A 15343-nucleotide genomic window follows, 5' to 3' on the forward strand; every position below is an offset into this window, starting at 1 on the left:
AAAATGATTAAAAATACAATATTAGTCAAGATTTTTGCTTTACAGCGCGGGGAACATAAACGACTTGTATCGTAGATGTCCTAAAAGGTTTACATTTAGAATGCTGCGCGCGCAATTGTGGGTGAAGTTTGACCAAACTGGACGAGTTTTCTTTCGATCTGTCAGCGTTCTCTCGTTGAACAGGGTATGCATTTCAGCTGGTCGAACGACTGAAGCGCTGCTAGCCGGTAAATTTCCGAAGCCTTTTCATCATCTCACTCACTACAGTTGCTACAGCCACTACACTAGTTCACTGCTGACTTGGCGAGGAGTTGGTTGGTGACTGACTAATGCCGTAACTTCCGTACTGCCGTATTAGTGACACTCACTGATCGCTGTGGTCGCTGCTGCTGCTACTCGACTAGAACTCGACCTCGCCGCCGTAGTGTTAGCGTAGACTGTAGAAGAACAGAGCAGAGCAGAAGCCAGTACGTCTCTACGTAGACGAGCTGTCAACCACTCAGCTTTTTCTCCTCCTCCCCCTACCCTATTCACAATCTTCCTTCTCTCGCATACATATACTCTCCAATAAGAGTGAGCTCCATGACAAGGGAGGAATAAAACAAAGATAGTCCACACGAAGTTGACTCTGCTAACGAGAAGACACATGAGCCATGAGGAATTAAAGGAATCCCGTGGTGACCTGCTCAGGTGAGTTAACTAACCTTAATCCACACCGAATTTTTTTTAGTCAATTTTAGTCGCGTCCGCCTATAATGCTGCTTTACTAATCCTACTCGAGCCACCTCCCAAGTGTGTACCTACAACCTGATGCTTCCCTTAATTCCCTACGTTACTCTAGTAAGAACTCTCTTCTCGAATGTAAAACTACAAATTTTCAAGTTTTCATTGCCAAAAGCTCGAAGGCCTCAGTCGACAGGTAACTAACTTCTTTTTTCTATGATTTTCTTGCTTCTCCATTTGCACGCCAGGGGTGGGGGCGCCCTTCGCACTCATTTTCGAACATAGTACAATCTGCTGCTGCTGCTTCCCTCAATTTTCAATGTCGCCCCAGTCAAGTCACTCAGGCCTAGTATACTCTTCACATGTGAAACTACAAATATTGAGGTTCTCGTTACCGAAAGCTTCGAGCCTGTAGTTCATAGGTTAGTATATAACTTTTTTCCCAAGATTTTTTTGCTTGTCCATTATCACTACAGAAGGGAAAGGGGCGCTTTCGTACAAATTTTTCAACATGTATTTATTGTAAAACTTTTCGAAAGGTGATGGATCTCCTTCATTTACTATCCTTTGTTATGTCTTTGTCTTCTACTGCTAGATGAATTCGCATAAAATTGATTTTTCACTGTAAACAGATACGTGCAGAGTTTACTATTAGGCGATAAAAACATTCATTATACACAAATATGAAAGTATAAGGTATATATTGAATCATAAATCTCATTTTGAGATAATGAAAGTTCAGAATTCGTTTCAAAGTGTTAATAAAGAACGCTTGATTTTTGTTTTATCTTTTTTTTCTCTTGATATGTCTCTCTTTTCTTGTTACGAAACAGTGTTCTTTTGGTAAAAGAATAAATTTGCTAAAATTACTTATCTCCATAAAATGAAATGTTTTCGTAACAACCAAACTTAAGAAAAATGTTTTCCTTTCAGTCGAGAAAAAACAAGAGTTTCTAAGACTTCCGGTTGGACAATTTTTCAAAGACAGGGGGGAATTGACAAGTTCCAATGGGGTTCTGTGAAATATCTTTATTTTTATAACAGCTTTTCATTTTAGAAAGTTTCGAAAACGCTGAGTATATATGTGTGAACGAATGCAATTAAAGTCTTTTGATTAGATCAGTTTTTAAAAATATCTGATGTGGTTACAGCGAACGCAAAAGCGCAAATATATATATACACACACATATTTGCGCATGTTTATCGTGTGGGTGTATTGTATCGGAAAATGTGTGGGCGTATTGTAATAGATGAGAAATAACTTGAGAAAAGTTTTATTCGTCTCTGAAAATTTAATTGCTTTTGAATAACCTCAAAATCGATCTAGAATACAACACCATATTGGCTCATTATTGACAATTGACAGCGCAGTACTAAAAGCAGAATAAGATGAAATTAGCCGAATAATATTATGAAAATAATAATAGAACTTTGCTTTCATCGTTTTGCATAACAGAAATGAATACATCGGGAGACTCCAAAGAGTAAGCAGTCTCGCGCTAAGTAGTAAAAGAGTAAGCTATATGAACCGCGATGTCATTTTGTCAGCTGAGCAAGATATTCAATATTCTGCTTAAAAGGCCCGAATATAAGCTAGTTTGTGCATTGCGCAGAAGAGATAGAGACGTAATATTTTATAGCAATATCACTCTTAAGTATAATTTGTATATACAGGCTCAAACAACGACTTTTACCAAATTTTGAGAATTTATAGGGAATGTTGATTTAATAAACTTTTATCAATAATGATGGTGTCGTTAGAACGTGAAATCCAAATTTCAGGCATTAAAAATTTATTATTTTTAGGCATACTGTGCTCTTATAATCATTATTTATATTAATATTTTTAATATTTAAATTGACTGTATATATATATGGGGCATTATTTGCTAAATCGCCCTCCCCCCTGCACACTTCATTTTTTGAGGTAAAATAGTTTTCAACATATGAATATTTTCGTTGAAATGTATATTTTTTAATGCCGTTAAGAGTTTTTGAAAATTCAAAATAGGCTACCCGGAAGCAAAGCCGTAATAGAAGGATGCGCAAAATTTAATTTAATATTTTGCAATAAATTTCTCATTTGGTTTACAAAATTACTCTACATAGGCTTTTTTGTTTTTTTGCTAAAATGGCCCATAAAAGTAAAAAAATCCACAAAATTGATTTTTTTTCATTAATTTTTCTTGAAAACTATAGGTTTAAATAAAAATTGCAATAGAATAAAAATGTTTGAGAATTAATTGAATAATACTTTTAAAATTTTTAAGAAATTTTGGAGACATTTTTTTAATATTTCAATTTTGCGATTTTTCAAAAAATCAAAAATTATTTCCAAAGAATTTGAGATTACTTTTCAATAAATTATAAGACATTTTTCTTCTACAGCAATTTTTATTTAAGCTTGCAGTTTTCAAGAAAAAATTAATAGAAAAAAATCAATTTTGTGGATTTTATTACATTATACCGGCCATTTTGGTAAAAAAAAACATAATAAAGCATATGTAGAGTAATTTCATTAAACCAGATGAATAAGTTATTGCAAAACATTAAATTAAATTTTACGCGTGCTTTTATTTCTGCCTTGGTTCTGACTCGGTCATTTTGAATTTTTCATAAACGCTTAAGGCATTAAAAAATAGACATTTTAACGAAAATTTTCATATGTTGAAAACTATTTTATCTCAAAAATTGAAGTGGGAAGGAGGGGTAGCCGATTTGGTAGAGAATGACCTATATATAACATATATATAAAGGTGTCCGTTAAAAAAGCATTATTTCCTTTTTGTTAACTATGTCTAAATTGATATAGAATCAGGTAAAAATAAAATTCGCAAAAGCCTAGCTGATTTAGATAGTAAATACTCGTGCCACCGAAAGTTTAGAGGTAAAATAATAATTTTGCGTAAAAAAAAAATGTTTTGTGACTATTCTCACAATTTCATTTCTTCATTCCTCAAACATTTCACATTATAATATAGCTTTTGCTAATTTGAGAGTCTCTGAATATGGATCCATAGAGATATATTTGTTTTGACTAATTACAACTTTTATTTGCAGCGTTTTTTTTAAATAACCTTTGGCAATGAAAAATCATTATATGTGTATCTAGAATAATTTTTCTCTCTCCGCCTCGGTATCTCCGTCCCTCTTTGTCCGGAAATTTTTAAATATAATATACTTATATGTACAATTTTTTAAAAATATTTTTGTAAAATGCATTTCATAGGTTAATGTTTATTAAATCAATGAATTAAGCTAACAAGTCGTTTTATCATTGTATCTTCTATGTAGATTCTTTCTCTACTTCTTCCTTCCTCTCTTCTTCCGACATCATTAGTTTCTAGGTAAAAAGAGAAATCAAAATACTTTGTTTAATTTTATAGTTTATTCAGTAAGATTGAAAGATTTTAACAATTCGCTTTTACTTGGGTTACAATACATTTTATGGTACACACCGATAATTAGTTCTATCGCTTGTTTTTACTCTTCGTCATATGAAAACCTATTTTTGTAATTACTTATTAATTTAATCCCTCTTTCCACGATATCATTGACCACCTTTATTTTTTTTTATTACATTTTTAATCCATATTTATTCATTATGGTTTAAATATACTGAACAAAATCATGGTGGTCAATTATATTGTGGAAAGAGCAATTAAATTAATAAATGATTACAAAGATAGGTTTTCATATAATGAAGAGCAAAAACAAGCAATAGAACTAATTATCGATGTACAAATACCATAAAATGTATTGTAACCCAAGTAAAAGCTAATTGTTAAAATCTTTCAATATTACTGAATAAACTATAAAATTAAACAAAGTATTTTGATTTCTCTTTTTACCTAGAAAGTAATGATCTCGGAAGAAGAGAGGAAGGGAGAAGTAGAGAAAGAATCTACATAGAAGATACAATGATAAAACGACTTGTTATCTTAATTCATTGAGTTAAGAAGCATTAACCTATGAAATGCATTTTACAAAAATTTTCAAAAAAATTTGTACATATAAGCATATTTGATTTAAAAATTTCCGAATAAAGAGGGACAGAGATACCGAGGCGGAGAGAGAAAAATTATTCTAGATACGCATATAATGATTTTTCATTGCCAAAGGTTATTTAAAAGAAAACGCAGCAAATAAAAGTTGTAATTAGTCAAAACAAATATATCACTATGGATCCATATTCAGAGACTCTCAAATTAGCAAAAGCTACATTATAATGTGAAATGTTTGAGGAATGAAGAAATGACATTGTGAGAATAGTCACAAAACATTTTTTTTTTACGCAAAATTACGATTTTACCTCTGAACCTTCAATGGCACGAGTATTTACTACCTAATTCATCTAAGCTCTTGCGAACCTCATTTTTATCTGATTCTACATCAAGCGAGACTTATATAAGTTAAGAAAAAAAATGGTTCTTTAACGGACACCCTAATATATATATATATGAGCAATTCCACCAACTCGGGAACTGGTTTACCGACGCACATCCTAGATTTTTGTGATATTCTCAGATCTTGTACTCTTGATCGAAAAATGATTCTCTAATTTTTTTCAGAACTTTTAATCCATTATTTACGTTGTGGTTATATTGGAAAGTTTTTGATTTTAAGTAAGTCCTATCTTTTAATTTATTTTCTATACTTTTTCAAATAATTTAATAAACTTTTTTCACACATGATTTCCATGTAAAAAAATCTCACCTTTCCAGTGGAATAATTGTTCTTCTAGTAACATCACTTTATACCGAAGAAATTAGCGTTTAAAGTATAAAAATCAATTTTTTAGGAAATGCGTATTTCTTTTCGTAAAGTTGAGAAAAATTCACATGGAACCTGTAACTTTCAAAATGGAATTCCTATTAAAACTCGTCGAATCGATAATAATAAAAAAAAAGAAATAATAAATAGTTTACCGCAAGTATTATGGACTATCTCGGTTCTTAGGGACGTTTTTTCCAATTATGACACTAGAGTCTGTAATATTTATTCGAAATGACTTAATTTTATTACTGTAAGTGCCAGAGTATTTGCGTAAAAGTCGAGATTACGTAAGGAGTACCAACCAAAATTTTTTGTTCCCCAATCCTAAATATACTCTTGTTTTGAAAGTTTAAAGTTTAAAGTTTAAAATTTGTAGGTTTGAAGTTGATTTAAAAATAAAAAATTATATACAGAGTAGAAAAAACACATTGGGGGAGTTATTACTGCAATTAAACAAATTTAATCTGGTACTCCTACGTAATCCCGATTTTTACGCAAAGACACCGGGACTTACAATAATAAAATTAAGTCATTTCGAATAAATATTACAGACTCTAGTGTCGTACTTGGAAAAAAAGTCCATAAGAATCGAGATAGTTCATAATACTTTTGGTAAACTATTTATTATTTCTTTTTTTTTATTATTATCGATTCGACGAGTTTTAATAGGAATCCTATTTTGAAAGTTACAGGTTTCATGTGAAATTTTCTCAACTTTACGAAAAGAAATACGCATTTCCTAAAAAATTGATTTGTATACTTTAAACGTTAATTTCTTCGGTATAAAGTGATGTTGCTAGAAGAACAATTATTCCACTGGAAAGGTGAGATTTTTTTACATGGAAATTATGTGTGAAAAAAATTTATTAAGATATTGAAAAAAGTATAGAAAATAAATTATCAGATAGGACGTACCTAAAATAAAAACTTTTCCATTATAACCACGTAGTAAATAATGGATAACAAATTCTGAAAAAAATTAGAGAATCATTTTTCGATCAAGAGTACAAGATCTGAGAATACCAAAAAAATCTGGGATGTGCGTCGGTAAACCAGTTTCCGAATTGATGGAATTGCTCATATATAGACAACAGAGTACGAGACCTCTTGATTGCGTGAACCGTTTTTAATGTTTGAGGTCTCATTCGAAAGCTCTTTGAAAACCTTCTTCAGATATGCTATGGTTAAATCATGACAATGCATAATTCACAGAGATATGTCGATTTAACAATTGGGACGGCTAAACTTACTGTATAAGTTACACGGTAGCGCTCGACTATACATATATATGTGTACTTGCCGTCGAGACACTACCGTGTCTCTTGATGACTATTCTGGCAAAGTTTCGTTCTCCAAAAATTAAGGAGAAAATATTATAGGGGTCTGAAAATGAAATTTTTTGGCAAAATCAGTATATTCAAACACAGATGACTTAAATCGTTTTTAACTTAATAATATATAATATGTGGGAAATTGAATCATCGGCTTCGTGATATGGTGTGGTATACGAGTTTAGCAGAGAATGTATGGAGTGAAGTTAGCCAAAAGGTAACCGAATCTGTTTCCCGGAGTGTATGACTAGCAAATCGTTAAAGTACATGAAAAAGTGACGAGAATAAGACTATTGTGATTGAATTTAATTAAATCCAAAGCAATTGGCAGCATTTTGAAAAACGACTAATATTTAGAAAAACATTAGTCAATATTTTCATCTGTCATTCCACTAATTTTTGAAATATCAATTTCTACCTATTTTTAGCTGAAACTTGATTAAACAGTGACGTAAATGCGATGTCAGAGATTGCAATTGTAATGATAGAAGTTATACAATTGTTAATCAATAAAATTTTGAACTTTAAAATATCATAACTGGCGAATCGATGGTTGCAAAACGCCCTAGATTTCAGAATATATTATATTTTAAGAAGTATACTGAATAAAAAAATCGACATAAAATTCGGTGACACAAGTGCGCAGGATTTGATGAATTAATAAAGGAAATGCTCATATACAAAGAGTAATAGCAATGATGCTCTTAATTTTAACTATATATTCTTAAGCATAAACTAAGTCGAAAAGTCATATACTATTACATCCGTAAATGCATCATTGCTGAGTTAAATCAATTTTAAACCAATAAATCAGGGTCTTGATTCAACGGAAAAATTTCTTTACTCTCACTTTCATTGACACTTCCCTTTCGATAAACAAAAGAAACTTGTACTTCTCAGAGCTCTATAACTCTGCACGAAAATACGTGAAAATATATCGATTATTAATATTACCTCCTGAGGTCTTATATTCCTGATACTAGTGCTGTGTGTAAAATTGATTTTATAAGTATTTTTAACGCAATCTTCATAAGGTAAAATGGCTATTACTGGGACAACGTAAAAAGATTGTCCCATAGTGGGACATAACTAGATAATGTTAATTATCTATTTTATTTCAATATCAATTAATAATTGAAAAATTATACAATATTCTTAAATTTATAAACTACTTAATTTATTTATTTATGTTTATTTTAATACGATTGTAAGATTAAAAGAAAATCATCAAAAGTGAACCTTATAAACTGTCCACGAATCGAGCGCAGAATTGCCATGTTTTTTTCATTTGGAAAGTTTTGATACCATTTTCAAAAGTTTCTCTAATTTTTATTTTACACAATAGAACCATAAAATGTGTCTGCACCTATTTTATACAGACTCATGTTTACAATAAAAATTTATTTTAACGATTTCAATAAATAGATTTTTGTAAAATGAATGTCCCGCCTTAGGATTCATATTTATGGCAGTTGCCCTAAACTGGCATGAAAAATTGACACGCGTCTCAGTTTCGGCCACGTTCGTGGCAGTTATTCATGTGCTTTTTCCTTGACTGGGACATACGTTTAATTTGCATTAATTAAATATAATTTTGAAATAATTTCAATAAACTAAATGCAGAACAGTTTTCAGGGATTCGTAGCTTTTTTCTTAAGTTATTAAGATGATATGAGAATCGAATTAAAAACTAAATTTTGCTTGGTAATAATTTAGCCTCAAATTTAATTAAACTTTGTGTGTACAACGAAAATGTTTTGATTTTATTAAATTAATTATTGATTTTGGTAAGAAAATAAAGTGTTTAATAAAATTTTATATTGCACATTGGTGAAGATTTGAAAATGGCCAAAACGAAGAAAAAAAGTCAACCAAAAAATGTCAAATCGAAGAAGAAAGCTGCATGTATAAGAAAAAAGAAAAGAGTAGAAAAAGACTATAGTGCGGGTACAGTTGAGGAGGCTCTTAAAGAAATAGAAAAAGGAAAGTCTTTAAGAGAAGCAGCAAATGCTTTTGGCGTTCCAAAGAGCACATTATTTAGGAAGTTAAAAAATAATGTTCCAATCGACTGCAAAAAAGGAGCTCCTACTGTGTTTACTGCAGAAGAGGAAGCTGATTTCGTGACATGGATATTGTACTGTGCAGAACGAGGTTTTCCCGTCACTAAAAGGCACCTATTGGATACGGTTAAAAAATACGTAATAGATGCTGGACGAAATAATCCATTTAAGAATGATCGGCCAGGATATAAGTGGTATAGATTATTCATGAAGAGGCATGGCAACTTAAGTATAAGAAGTGCTCAGAATCTTACGTCTACTAGGGCATTAGTTTCGGAAAGTGACTTAAGACAATGGTTTGATAAACTAAAATTGTATCTCCAAGAGAAAAATTTATTGAATTTTGATCCTAAACGCGTTTTCAATTTAGATGAATCATCGTTTATGTTAGTGCCGCCTAATAATGATGAAGTTATTGCCAAAAAAGGAGCAGGTGCAGTTTACAAGCTGGTTAGTAGGAGCGAAAAAGCAAGTCTTACTGTGCTCGTTACTGCTGCAGCATCAGGAATACTTCTTCCCCCGATGATTCTGTTCGATTTGAAAACTACTCCAAGAAAAGAAGTATTGCAAAAAATTCCAAAGGACTGGGCTGTAGGTAACACTGAAAAAGGGTGGATGGTGGCCGATAGTTTTTATAAATTTATTGTTAATGTGTTTCATAAGTGGTTAATAGATAACAATTATGATTTTCCTGTGATTTTGTATGCCGACAATCACTCGTTACACTTAACCATGAATTTGGTACAATTTTGTAAAGAAAACAAGATTGAATTGATAGGACTGTATCCCAATGCCACGCATTTGATACAGCGTCTAGACGTATCTTTATTCCATGTTCTGAAGGAAAAATACAAAGAAGCTAACGATTTATATAGGATACAACATAATATAGTGGATGTAAAAAAGCATATGTTTGCTGAAATTTTCAAGGTGGCATTAGACGCGCACGATTATTCGAAGTGTATTGTAAATGGTTTTAAAGCTTGTGGATTAGTTCCGTTTGACCCCAATGCAGTACGATATAATATTCTAAACAAAAATAAAAAAAAGAAAGAAAAAGAAAATATCGATACAAATAAAATAATTGCTCCAGACTGTGCAACTGGTAAAGATGGAATGCTTCTACAAAAATTTGAAAGAGAATTACTTTCTCCCGATATACTAGAAACTTTTAGAAAATATGAGTTCGAAAAATGTTGGACAGGTGACATCAAATTAGAAGGCCTATTTGAATGTTGGAAAAAACTAAGAAATAAACCTGTTAATTGTGTAGTATATTGCGATTACTTTTGTAATTCATGAATCGAATATCTTAATTATTAATTTTTAAATTTGCACCATTTGTTTGCTTTGATAAACAAATGATTTTTTGCTTAGATTTACCAATTTAATTTCTTATCTTAGATAATTGTAAAAATGAAGAAGAACGTCAAATATGTATAGAAAAAGACAATCTAAATAATGGTGATACTATTAATAAGGTATTAATCGATACTGAAATCGATATCGACAAATTAGATTTAGATAATTGCCTGTAGTTTTGATTGAAGAAAATATTACAGACACTAGTTTAGTAAGTTACAGAGAACCTGAAAATTCTTTTGAAACAGTAACAATTCATCAAGTTGATGTTACTTTTGAAAACGTACAAGGTTTGAAAATATTATTTAAATTTGAAATGTACTTAATTGTATTTACAATTTACATGTTCTTATTTATCTGTAGAATCAAATGTACAAGTCGTTACTGATCAATCTTGTCTACCGAATGCTGATGACGATACAATTGTTAACTTCTATACACACGACAAATTGAATGAAGTTACAATAAAGCAAATAAACTCATCGAACCAAATTGATGTAGTCAATTCAAAATATATAAAAAACAATTCTGATAACTCAGAAGGTTAGTAACAAATGTCGTTTAAATTTTTAATAAATTTATTATAATTTTAAGTAATTTTTCAGATCAAGTAACTTGTATTAAAAAAGTGACAGCAAATACTGATGAAAGTAAAGAAGTTGTTATTGACCAGCTTATGGATAGTGACCGTTCCTTAGATACTTCTAATTTTCCTACTCCTGAATGTAGCTTATCAAATAGTTCCAGGCAAAATAGCAGCAATGCAAATTCTATTCTGAGCTCCTCTACTCATGTTGAATCCATTTTACAACAATCTCTTGCAATAGAAATAAAGCAATCTATTTCAAAAAATACTAATACAGTTTGCACGGCAACTCCTAACGAGATTCTTAAAGATGCTACAAGTAAGCGCACTTATTTTAATTGTTTTAAAGCCTATTTTATATTTTTCATTTGAATTTAAAATATTGTGTTCTAGATGTAGAGAGCTTGAATATCTCCTCCAATATGAAGAAAGTTGTAGTGGTTCCACATTTTATACGAAAAAAAAAGAAAGTAAAAGTTCAGGAAATCACAGTTAATACTGTAGATAAAGTGCTTAAGACCCTTCAAGAAAAAGAAAATCAGAAAATTTTAAAGCAAAATCAAATCATTTTAAATAAGAAAATAAAACAAGAAAATAAGGCTAAAAAAGAAAAAGAGCAAGCAATTACTAAGAGTTTGCAAGAGCAGAAAAACAATTTAAACAAAGAAAAAAGGGATTTGAATTCTAATATAAAAGCTCTTAAAAAAGATATTAGGGAAGTAAACGACGAAGAAAAAAAAATGGCACTAGAAGCAAAACTACTAACTCCGACACATCGTTTAGAAGAAATTGAGCGTTCCCTATTAGACCTTCAAGTACAAATAATACAATCACGTATTAAAATAATGCAAGAGAAATTGTAATGTTCACTATTTTAAAATTCTATATTTGTTAATGCTACTATAAATTTTATTAAAAAGACTGCTCTAAGTTTTTCAAAGTAAGAAATAAAAATTTTTATGTTTAAGTAAAAATCTTTAAGCATGTTGGTACTTATGTATTTTGATTACAAATAAATGTTAATTAATTATGTTCTCATATCTTTAATTACAGACTTTGATTTTCTATTTAATTTGTTATTTTATAGTTTCAACAAAATAAAGAAAATCTTTTATTCGTTGTCCCAGTATTGGCTCATCGCCTATCCCGGTATTAGCTGAGGCTGTCCCAGTATTGGTTTGGTTCGTCCCAGTTTAGGATTTTCCATAAAAATCATGTCCCACTAAAGGTTAAATTGACTACTTATAAGAATTCCTTTTATTAATTTATATAATATAGTTATAGAAGTTTATAACATCAGAATATTTACTCAGATATACTGGCTAACTGTGACAAATATTATTTTATCAAAAATAATAGTAATATTTTTATCATTTTTATTATATTATCTTTGGTATCGTAAGTGTCCCAGTAATGGCCATTTTACCTTAAGTGCCTATTAAGTTGAAAATTTTGGATAACAATACGGCGTTATTTGTAGCTTTATTTTAAAGTCGTTTTATCTTTTCGGTGGCATGTCATACGAACTGCTTAATCTAATATGTGATCAAAAAACAGTTATCTAAAAAAACAATTATAAGTAATAATATTTTTTTCGGTTTTTGAAAATCTTAATATTTTACTAGACAGACCAGTTTGTTGCAACGTTGGAAGAACAAAATGACTCCAAAATAGATTTTCAAGTAAAGCTATATTCTTCTCTAGAAATCTGGACCTATGTGAAGAGCTTGAGGGATCCCTTTAAGACTAAATAAATCTTTTTTCATTTTATGAAAGGACAAGCCACAAAATTAACCTGTTAACCGGGGAGTTCTAGCGAAATTGTACTGATTCCATACGTATATTAAATTCATGTCGAGACACGCATGAATGGCGTATTATCATAGTCGATCGAAAATATACGTCCTGTACGTTCCAGGGCGCAAATTAATTACCGAGGACGTATTCATATGTCCTACCCGTATCCGATATTGTTTACACCTGACGCATTTATGCGTCTTGCCCGGTTAACAGGTTAAGACGAATTTGTTGATAATGCCGTAGATTATTATTCAGTCTTTGCACGCTCTTAGGTACGAGATGAATCTAGATAAGTTAGTCACATACAATACTTATCCTTTCCTCTACCTTTAAATACAATTTTCTTAGTGAATTGATCAATATTTCATTTAGTATCATGCTATCTTCTAATCACTATAAACTAAAATCTGGCGTAGTAATTGACAAGTTTTATTGGCATGTCTATTCAGGCAGGCAATATGCAAAATGTATTAAACCATAACTATGAATAATCTATGGCATCAAGGAAAAGTTATATTCTTCACTTTTTAGCTTATCCTTTCGAAGAATGGAAGAAGGCTTATTTATTCTTAAAGGAATTCATCAAGTTCTTCACTTTGGTCGAAAATTCCAGAGAAAACTATGACATTACTTGAAACCATATTTTTGAGTCATTTTGCTCTTCTAATGATACAACAAACTGCTCTATCTGATTAAACAGTAATATTTTCAAACACCACAAAAAATTAAATTTCTTATAATCATTTTTTTAATATATTTTTGTTTTGACTACCTTAGAGCAGCTCATAGGGCGCATCACCGAAAAGATAAAACGGTTACAAAATTAATCTGCAAATAACGTTGTATTGTTACCCAGAGTTTTCAACTTAGTATGTGTTTCCGAGGATTTTTTTAAAATATGTAGAAAATTGATTTTCTACAGCACTAGGATTAGGAATATAGGACGTCAGGAGGTAATATTTATAAGTAGTATAGTTTCAAATGTGTGCGTGTGGAAATACGGAACGGTGAAGTGGAGCTTCCTTTGTTTATCGAAAGGGAACTGTCAATGAAAGTGAGACTTAATTAATCTTTCCGTTGAAGCAAGTTCCTGATTTATAGGTTTAAAATTGATTTATCTCAGCAATGATGCTTGTACGGATGTTATAATATAGGACTTTTCTGCTTAGTTCATAGTTCATCCTCTAGAATATGTGGTTAAAATTAAAAACATCATTGCTAATACACCCTGTATATATTTATAACATTTACATCGTTGTAATACAATTTCATTAGTATAATTTGTACATTTATAATTATATCTGTTAATATTGACCTAAAGTTTATTAATAATTATTTTTTACAATTACGTCTCCTATAACTTCTTAAAACTTGAACTATGATTCTTGTGTCGTTACCTATATGCTTATTAGCCTTATTTAATCTTACGAGTAGTTCTCTATGAATGTTTTCATGAGCATTGTTTACTGTAAATGTAGAATGTGCAGTATCAGTTTAACAGTGCTTGACCTTCCTGGCAATGCCTTGAGCCTTAAGTTGACTTTGCACGAGTGTAAAACCACTAGTAAATTGTATATATTATAGTTTCTCTGTATTCTATTTCTCGATAATACATAACTACTGCTTATTATCCAATAGTTAAATGCACAAATTATATTTGCAATTCTTTATAATTTTTATACTTTACAATTTTGTAAATTTTACATTACTGATATGTGTTACATTTATATACTATATTTTTATTACCTTACTGCTGTTAACCAAATCTAAAAAAATGTCCTATTATAATTTTACTATTGTTAAATTCCCAAAAAACATGCTTTACACGTAAAATAGAACATTAAGTACATTTAATGTCCTACTAAAACATACACCAGTTGAAAAAATATTCTTATTAACCAGTCAATTGGTGCACGGGGTGTTCGGAGCACCCCAAGGATAAAAATCTATCGATAACTTTGCGAAAAATTTGTGCATTCACTTACAAGTGTATTACTGATTAATTGATAGAGATAACTTAAAGTCATGCAATTCTATTGTATACCAAAGGAAACATCGCATAGATCATATTTATTGAAAAATAAATTTGAATTTGTAAATTTTTTACATTCACTCACACACATAAGTAACGAAAAACAAATGGAGTGCCCGTGGCACCCTAAGCGTCTATCTATGTAAAAAAAAGTACGTGCCTATTGGCGGGTTAATAAAAGCAATGAGATTAAAGTTTTAGGTAAGTATTCTTAATTTTAACAAAAATTTTGTTATAATGATTTTGCTATTGTAAAATGTGAGAGAAGTCTAAAAAATATAATAATATTTGTATATTTTATGTTTCAACAGTTAAGCTTATGTGTTATTAAAAATTACATTATTTACAACCGCGCTAAATATTTCACTGTCGAATTTCACTCGTTCCCAAAGAAAGGCTGCAGTGTATAGGAAAATGGAGAATAAGAATACCGTTATACAGCTTCTATGTACAATGTCATGCAAACAGTTGGTTTTCTATATTAATCATATTTTATCGATCGATGAGAACGAAGCTTTAAAGATATTCAAATAGTCGTCGATGCCAAAAAATTATTCATGCTCCAAGTTGGCGCGGGTTTTAATTGATAAAGTTTGCAAAATTTAAAAATGTGGACACAGGAGGAAGATATGACGATTAAACTTATAAAACGATATGCTGCACCACGGTTTAA

General features: G+C 30.6%; 1 protein-coding gene across 1 annotated transcript in view; it reads left to right on the plus strand.

Moving 5' to 3' along the window:
• The first annotated feature begins 307 nt into the window (after positions 1 to 307).
• IA-2 (tyrosine phosphatase IA-2) overlaps positions 308 to 15343 on the plus strand; it is a 251237-nt gene continuing 236201 nt past the window's right edge. Inside the window, exon 1 of the mRNA XM_066733157.1 lies at positions 308 to 690. The gene's annotated coding sequence lies outside the window, so the exon portion shown is untranslated. The remainder of the gene's footprint in view (positions 691 to 15343) is intronic.

The sequence above is a fragment of the Prorops nasuta genome, unplaced genomic scaffold (assembly GCF_024137725.1).
Source record: "Prorops nasuta isolate Cenicafe-Biocafe unplaced genomic scaffold, Cenicafe_Pnas_1.2 PNAS00010, whole genome shotgun sequence".
In the NCBI taxonomy this organism is placed as follows: domain Eukaryota; kingdom Metazoa; phylum Arthropoda; class Insecta; order Hymenoptera; family Bethylidae; genus Prorops; species Prorops nasuta.